The sequence below is a fragment of the Tasmannia lanceolata genome, unplaced genomic scaffold (genome assembly GCF_043159265.1).
Source record: "Tasmannia lanceolata isolate RefF3 unplaced genomic scaffold, GAP_Taslan_0.1 ptg000008l, whole genome shotgun sequence".
NCBI classification, from domain to species: Eukaryota; Viridiplantae; Streptophyta; class Magnoliopsida; order Canellales; family Winteraceae; genus Tasmannia; species Tasmannia lanceolata.
The window spans coordinates 68,610,726-68,619,260 of NW_027518685.1; the positions used below are offsets into that span (position 1 = coordinate 68,610,726).

The 8,535-nt window shown below is 41.9% G+C and overlaps 1 long non-coding RNA gene across 1 annotated transcript; it reads left to right on the plus strand.

Moving 5' to 3' along the window:
- The first annotated feature begins 1,166 nt into the window (after window positions 1–1,166).
- LOC143883785 (uncharacterized) lies at window positions 1,167–5,932 on the plus strand. The gene is made up of 3 exons (XR_013252531.1): window positions 1,167–1,188; window positions 5,193–5,351; window positions 5,532–5,932. It is a non-coding gene; the product is annotated as an uncharacterized LOC143883785 (long non-coding RNA).
- The last annotated feature ends 2,603 nt before the right edge of the window (window positions 5,933–8,535 follow it).

Here is an 8,535-nt window from a genome sequence, read left to right on the forward strand (position 1 = left end):
ATCTTGTAATTTGATCGATTTAGCAACTCAATATTGAGTCCACTAACCCTTCCACTCATCCATCTTCAAAGCACCGATGGAACCTCTTCACCAAGGAAATCTAGACAAGCACCAACTACCACCCTTGTGGCTTTGATACCATATGGAGAAAGACAGATTTCACAACACCGGAATATCTGCTTCTCAAATAGTGCAACCGAGGTTTACACTAGCCCAAGAACAATAACCAAAAGAGAAGAAGAACAATCACCACAAGATGTAATCCAATATATATGAGAGAAGAACAAAACTACAAGTAGAAAGCTTCAAGAGGAAAGCTTCAACACATAGAGAAAATATGGAAAGTTGGTCTTTGCTTCAAACCTAAGCTCGAACACAACAAAGCTTCAATAGCTTCAATGGAGGTCTAGGTAGATAGTGGAGAATCTCTACCAAAATGAAGTTAATGAGAATAGGCTTAGTCAATGGAAAGTAAAGAGAAAATAGCTTAGGTAAGTGGTAGTGGGTATCGGAAAGTGGTGTAATTATTACATAGGGAAGTGGTGGGTTTAGAGTTTCAAGTAGGGTTTGAATTTGAAATAGGAGAGTAGTGGGAAAAGATGGACCAAACATGTGTGGCTCACACATGTGCAAAGGCCAACAAAAGACCAAAATGCCCATGGACACAAAATACATATTTCTCCTCACTACATCTCTCAAAATAAAAGCTACCCAAAAATACACTTTAAAATTTAACATCATCGTCCTTTCCCTTCAATTCAGATCGATTGAGTCCTCAATTTGGCAACTCTTGCCTCTTGGTCATCTATAAATACCCTACTCTCCCTACCATTCAAGGGACAGATAGCTCCTTGCTTCCCTCTCCAAAGAATCAATCTCCCCTTCCCATAGAGTTCGTCCAAGCTCACCCTCTTTTAATCCCATAATCAATTTATCATCCGATTCATCCCATGTATGAAACCCAAATTCATACATCCATAGCCCAACATCCCTAACAGATTTCATCATCAACATGCCCAAATCTTCATAACCACACACTCCATACAACCCATGCTCTTATACTACATCCAATATTCCATCTCCATAGAAGTACACCTCCCCCCGTCCATATTTCAGTCCCAGCAGACCCTATTTGACCATAGCTATAACCCAACAGTCCACCCGTCTGTATCAACCGTCCCGGAAGAGGTAGGCCATCTAAAAGAATTCGGATTTTTGATAATTGCACCATAAAAATCGAAACGATGCTAGTCCTTTCAAAATCCATGCACTCTGTGCATTACAAAGATTTGCTTATGAGATGTACAAGTATTTGAATCTCCCAAATTCTTTTCAATGTGCACTGTGTCAATTCTATATACACCGAGTGCACTTCAAGGGCTATACACGAACATATCTCCAAGCCCTATGACATGCGTATGAGTAATGCACATCAAAAATAATAATTAAGACCATACATTGTGCACTGATTATAAGTGTTGTGCAAGCCTCTTCAACTTAACTGGACCCACTCGGGTCCACCCCAAGTCAACCCAACCTGGCTTGACTCAACCTAGCCCCGTCAAGCTCAACCCGGTCCGAGCCGCACCCCTAACCTAGACCCTACTCAGCCATGTCTTAGAACTCAGCCACTTCGGCTCACCTATAGAACTAACTCGACCCATGTAGCGCAACTCATGTAGTGTAACCTAGGTAACCTACCCATCATACTTATGCACAAACCACATGCCCCATTCACCAGTAGCTGACCCCACCACAATAAGCTCACGGTCAAAATTCATACTCCATCACCCATAGCCATAAGCCTCACATCTCATCACCCATGGTCATTACCCCTATCCCTATATCCACACACACATACTCACATCCTCCATCCCCATGTCCCATGAGGCCATCAGCCAACTATTTTATTTCATGACCATTACCCCATGCAACCATCTCATAGCTTCATCATTCCAATCAGACATACCCATCATCTTATAACTACCATGCCATCATCTCTCAGCCATCCCATCTCATCACTCATCACCCATTTAAATACTCACTCCATCAGACATCCCAATTAATTCCATTGACCCATGGTTATTCCAAATAATTGCTATCCAATAAATCTTACCCACCTAGCTTAATCCCATGTCTCATCTCTCCTAGCTTAAGCTACATCCCACAACTGAGCACCCATACCCCAGCCCAAGCACATTCATCATCTTCAATCCCCATGGCCCTGATGTCCCATGCCTCATATCCACATCCCTTCATATTTAATTCCATCCAGCCAGCCCACCTAAACCAACCGAGCCATGACACCCAAGCCAACTTGGATCAGTCCAACCCAGACCCAACCCGGACGAATCCAAGTTAATCCAAGTCAACCCGGACAAACCCAGTCCCGCTTAATCCGATCGGTCCAACCCCAAGTCAGCCCTTACCCAAACCTACGGCCACCCTCAACCGGCCTATTCAGCCTACCGTAGGACCCCACACTACTCGGCCTAGCCAAGGAACCCACCCAATCGGACCAATCCGACGTAATCCGGTCCAACTCGGACCCAACCTTGTTCAACCTGGTTCAGTCCCCACTCGGTCTAACCCAAGCCGCGCCCAAGCTGAGTCTAACCCGAGCCGCACCCAACCGGATCCAAGTTACACCTAACCCAATCCCTCAACCTTAAACCAGCCGGACCCAACCCGGTCCAACCGGTTCAATCCCACCCAACCCGGTCCAGCCCAAGCCAACCAGAACCAACCCGGTTCAGCCCCAACCCAACCTGATCTCAATCCCAACCGAGCACCTGTTATCCTTATTCAATCCCCACCTAATTCATATCCCATCCCATGCTCCATCCGATCAACATGCCTCTCCTATCACCACACCCTATGCCCATCATCTATCTTACCCAAAGTACATGTATCATGCCTACTCCCATTATTCTACCATATCAGTAACTATATCTACTCATTCTCCAACATTAGAAACACCTGCCGATCCACACAAAAAACACATGACCAGAAGTAGATCTTCAATCATCCAAGTCCCGTCCATAATCGGCATCGGTAAATCCATTCAACACAAAATCAACTCCTCTCTTGTAAAGCAACCCACGAATAATATGCCGCTTCATTCGTGCCTCTGAAATGGGCTCTTCCGGATCCAATAAAGAAATCTCAGAACAAAGATTCTTGATCTTAAAAAAGAATTGAGAAATAGAGAGACTACCTTGTATAATATTTGCCAACTCATTCTCCAACATTTGTACACGAGCTATATTTTTCTTGTTGAGCAATCCATTAAGGGTAATCCAAATCTCACTCGCCGATTTACACCCAATGACGTACTCAAACAAGTAATGTGAAATAGACGGCTTCAAAAGAAATTCGGCCTTGGCATTCTTCATTATCCACGCCTTCAATACATCAGCATTCTCTTGTGTATCTTTCGAAACTACAACGGCATTGCGACAAACAACCTCCCATAAATCTTCTCTCACAAGATAAGACTCCATACATGTTCTCCATATCTTGTAATTTGATCGATTTAGCAACTCAATATTGAGTCCACTAACCCTTCCACTCATATCCATCTTCAAAGCACCGATGGAACTTCTTCACCAAGGAAATCTAGACAAGCACCAACTACCACCATTGTGGCTTTGATACCATATGGAGAAAGACAGATTTCACAACACCGGAATATCCGCTTCTCAAATAGTGCAACCGAGGTTTACACTAGCCCAAGAACAATAACCAAAAGAGAAGAAGAACAATCACCACAAGATGTAATCCAATATATATGAGAGAAGAACAAAACTACAAGTAGAAAGCTTCAAGAGGAAAGCTTCAACACATAGAGAAAATATGGAAAGTTGGTTTTTGCTTCAAACCTAAGCTTGAACTCAACAAAGCTTCAATAGCTTCAATGGAGGTCTAGGTAGATAGTGGAGAATCTCTACCAAAATGAAGTTAATGAGAATAGGCTTAGTCAATGGAAAGTAAAGAGAAAATAGCTTAGGTAAGTGGTAGTGGGTATGGGAAAGTGATGTCATTATTGCTTAGGGAAGTGGTGGGTTTAGAGTTTCAAGTAGGGTTTGAATTTGAAATAGGTGAGTAGTGGGAAAAGATGGACCAAACATGTGTGGCTCACACATGTGCAAGCTAGGCCAACAAAAGACCAAAATGCCCATGGACACAAAATACATATTTCTCCTCACTACATCTCTCAAAATAAAAGCTACCCAAAATTACACTTTAAAATTTAACATCATCGTCCTTTCCCTTTCCAAACATCACTAACTTTGTTTCCGTAAAACTTGATGGATCCAACTACCTACTATGGGAAGATGAAATGAATTCCATCTAATCTCCTCTGATCTTTTGGGCCATGTTTACTGTTCCATTGAGGCCTAACCAAAAACAATTGAAAAATACCTTCGGAACCAGTACCATTGCTAATCCGGAATACACAAAATGGCGTAAAACCGACCATTATGTCAAGAGTTGGCAACTCTAACCGAAGGATTGTCTGCACAAATACTTGGTATTCCAACCTCAAAAGAAGTATGGGATACACTATATGAACTCTTCATCTAACAATCACAAGCAAGACGTTCTTTCCTTCGAAATGAACTCGTTGAACTCAAAAAAGGGTAAAAACCCATCACCGAATATCTTCAAAACATCATATCAATTTCTGACTCCTTGGCTGCCAATGATGACCGTTTATAAGATAACAACCTTGTCACATCGAATCTTAATGGATTAGGTCCGGAGTATTATTCCTTTGTCATTGCCATGGAGAGTAGATCGAATGCACCAGGTTTCAATAAGCTGCATGCTCATCTTTTGAGTCATGAACAACGACTCACCAGCATGCATGTTGCCATCGCTGACTTAGGCATCCAATCAACACTTTACTCTAGCCAAAATCACAAGAATGGACAGCGTAACAACTCCAATAGACGGAATAACAACTCTTGGAATCGTGGCTTTTCTTATGGTTCTGGATCTGGTCCTTGTCAAATTGACTCTAGCAGCAACAATGAGCCTCACAACTCCAATACCAACCAATCCAACTCCAAATCATCTGATGGTCCAAATCGGTGTCAAATATGCAAAAAAATAGGTCATGAGGCAGATAAGTGTTATTTTTCATTATGGATCTTACAGCAATAGTGGGCTATCTCATGATTTTGCAGGCTTACATCTTACTCCTCGAAATCAAGGACAACAAAATACTCCGCGCAATTTGCAATGGATTCTCGATTCAGGAGCGACCAGTCATATGAGCTTTGACCCATCGCTCCTTCAGCAATCACAGGCTTAAGATGGATCGGATCAAGTCTTCATTGGTGATGGTAAGGCACTACCTACTAAGAATATTGGCCACTCATTTATTTCCACTCTGCAATCTAAATTGGCACATGGAAATGTTCTTCTAGTACCTGGCATTACATAAAACTTGTTATCAGTTGCACAACTCACAAAGGATAATAATTGTTCTATTGATTTTTTTTCAATGGGGCTTTTCTATTAAGGATCTGCGGACCAAGATACAGGTGCTAACGGGCCCCGTTAAGGACAACCTCTATCCTATCCCAACATGATGTCAAGATACAGTTACTAAGCAGTTCATCGTGTATTATGGGACCAAAGCTCCAGCTCGCATCCGGCATAGGCGACATGGATATCCTGTTGCAAGGATACTTTCTGATTTTAAGATGAGTAGAACTCTAGAATTTTCAGACTTCTTATCTGTTAATACTATTTGTGACTCTTGTCAGATGGGTAAAAGTAGGGAACTTTCATTCTCTTCATCTAGTAGGCAGTCTACTGCTCCATTGCAACTTGTCTATTGTGACATTTGGGGACCTGCACCAGTTAATTCTGCTAGTGGTTTCAAGTACTATATTTTGTTTATTGATGACTTTAGTCGCTATGCTTAGATTTATCCTCTGGTTGTTAAGTCTTCTAGCATTGAGTGCTTTAGACACTTTAAGTTGATGGTTGAAAATCTCTTCTCTACTACTATTAAGTGCTTTCAAAGTGATATTGCCTATGAGTTAACTAAAGGGGACTTTAAATTTTTTTAGATATATGTGGTATTGTTTTGCGGATATCTTGTCCCCATACCCTAAACAAAATGGGGTAGTTGAGCGCAAGATTAGACATAATAGTAAGATGGGTACCACTCTTCTATTTCAGGCTTCCATGCCTAGATGTTTCTGGCTTGAGACTTTCTATGCTGCGGTTTATTTAATTAATCAGTTGCCTACACCTGTACTACATGGAAAATTTCCTCATGAAACTCTTTATGGACAAAGTCCAGACTATGGGCTACTTCGCGTGTTTGGCTGTCAGTGTTTTCCCTATCTTAGGTCATATCAGCATGACAAACTGAGTCCAAAGTCACCAAAATGTGTTTTCCTGTGCTACAATGACACTCAAAAGGGATATCGTTGTTATGAACCCACATCAGGACGTGTTTATATCTCGAGAGTTGTCTTTAATGAGGACATTTTTTCATTTGCTATCTCGCATGTTGTGTCTCAATCTCCCTCTACAGCGAAATCTGCTACCACCTCAATTCCTATCCCTATTGTGGATCTACCAACATTACCCACAATTCCTATCCCTATTGTGGATCTACCAACATTACCCACTGACTCCTCTCAGTTGGCTCCTCCTTCACCACCACAACTACCTCATTTGGCTGATCCCATATCCCCATCTTCACCACCACCCAAGTCCCCTCATTTGGTTGATCGAATATCCCCACCTTCACACCCCCTCCCCCACCACGGCATCCCATGGTTACACATCTTCAAGACAGTACTCGAAAGCTCAAAGTGTACTTTGCCACGGAACATCCTCTTCAATCAGCCTATGTAGCCATCCTTGAGTCCAATTCCCTTGAGCCATCCACCTACAAACAACACATCATGATCCTAAGTAGGTAGCTACAGTGTCTGAAGAATACAATTCCCTTCATGAGAACAACATGTGGACCCTTGTTCCTCCTCATCCAACTATGAATGTTGTTGGTTGTTGTTGGGTCTATAGGATTAAACATTGCAGTAATGGTACAATTGAGAGGTACAAAGCATGAATCGTTACTAAAGGATTTCACCAACAGCCTGGCATAGATTTCTCGGAAACATTCAGCCCCGTTGTCAAACCTGCCACCATTAGAACCATTCTAACTGTTGCTCTCTCTAACGGTTGGTCTATTCGCTAACTTGATCTTAAGAATGCCTTCCTTCATGGTCTTCTTGAAGAAGAGGTTTACATGGACCAGCCTCCTAGCTTCATTGATGCTGCTCATCCTAAATATGTTTGCAAGTTACATAATGCCATCTTTGGACATTGTCAGGCCCCACGTGCATTGTTTCAACGGTTTAGCGCATTTCTTCTTACTATTGGATTTCGTCATAGTATGGCAGATACTTCCATGTTCGTTTTTTCTTGCTCTGTTGGCACTATTGATCTCTTACTCTATGTCGATGATATTATCCTCACTGGTAACAATACAACACTTATTTCTACCTTTATTCGCCATTTGGGGAAAAATTTGCTATGAAAGATCTTGGTGATCTTCGCTATTTTTTGGGTGTTGAGGTCAAACGCTCTTCATCAGGCCTTCTTCTCACTCAAACCAAGTATACATTGGATATTCATAGCCGCACAGGAATGATAGGCTGCAAGCCATGCTCCACACCTATTACTAGTGGTTCTAAAATGTTTATATCTGAAGGATCTCTTCTTCCAGACCCTCATGAATACCGCAGTATTGTTGGAGTATTACAATATCTTACTCTTACCAAACCAAATATTTGTTATGCTGTTAATCAAGTTTGTCAGTTTATGCACAAGCCGACAACAATTCATGAACAAGCCGTTAAGCGTATTCTTCGCTATCTCAAAGGAACATTGGGGCTTGGCCTCACTCTTCGACCTGGACATCTATCGCTTATGGTATCCTTTTCTAATGCTGATTGGCCCGGTTACCCCACTAGTTTTCGCTCCACCACCGGATATTGTGTATTTCTTGGCTCCAATCTTCTCTCATGGGGCTCAAAGAAAAAACTCATTGTTACTCGCTCAAGTGCCAAAGCTGAGTACAAGGCTCTTGCTATCACCGTATCAGAGATGTTATGGCTTATGTACATCCACGCAAAACATGGCTTATGTACTCTCTAGTCCATGCCACGCAAAACATACCCTCATAGAAAATAGTTACACTAATTAGCATTTTTGAATTATCTAAACAATTAGATAAAGTTGCGTGTATGCTAGAAATGTATTTTACTTATCCATCCTCTAACAATTCAGAGGTCCATGTGGGATCTAGAAACCAAGAGACTCAAGATAATCTCTGTATGGCGTGCCCTACACTCCACGTGACAATCTCAATCACTTGGAAAACACTTCAAAATGGGATCCTGTGCCAAATAAAGAAGGGATGAGAACCACCGAAGGATTTGGATAGTTTTACCCTTTTTGTTTTGGATTTGTAGGGATGCACGCTCTCTCTTTTTGTCT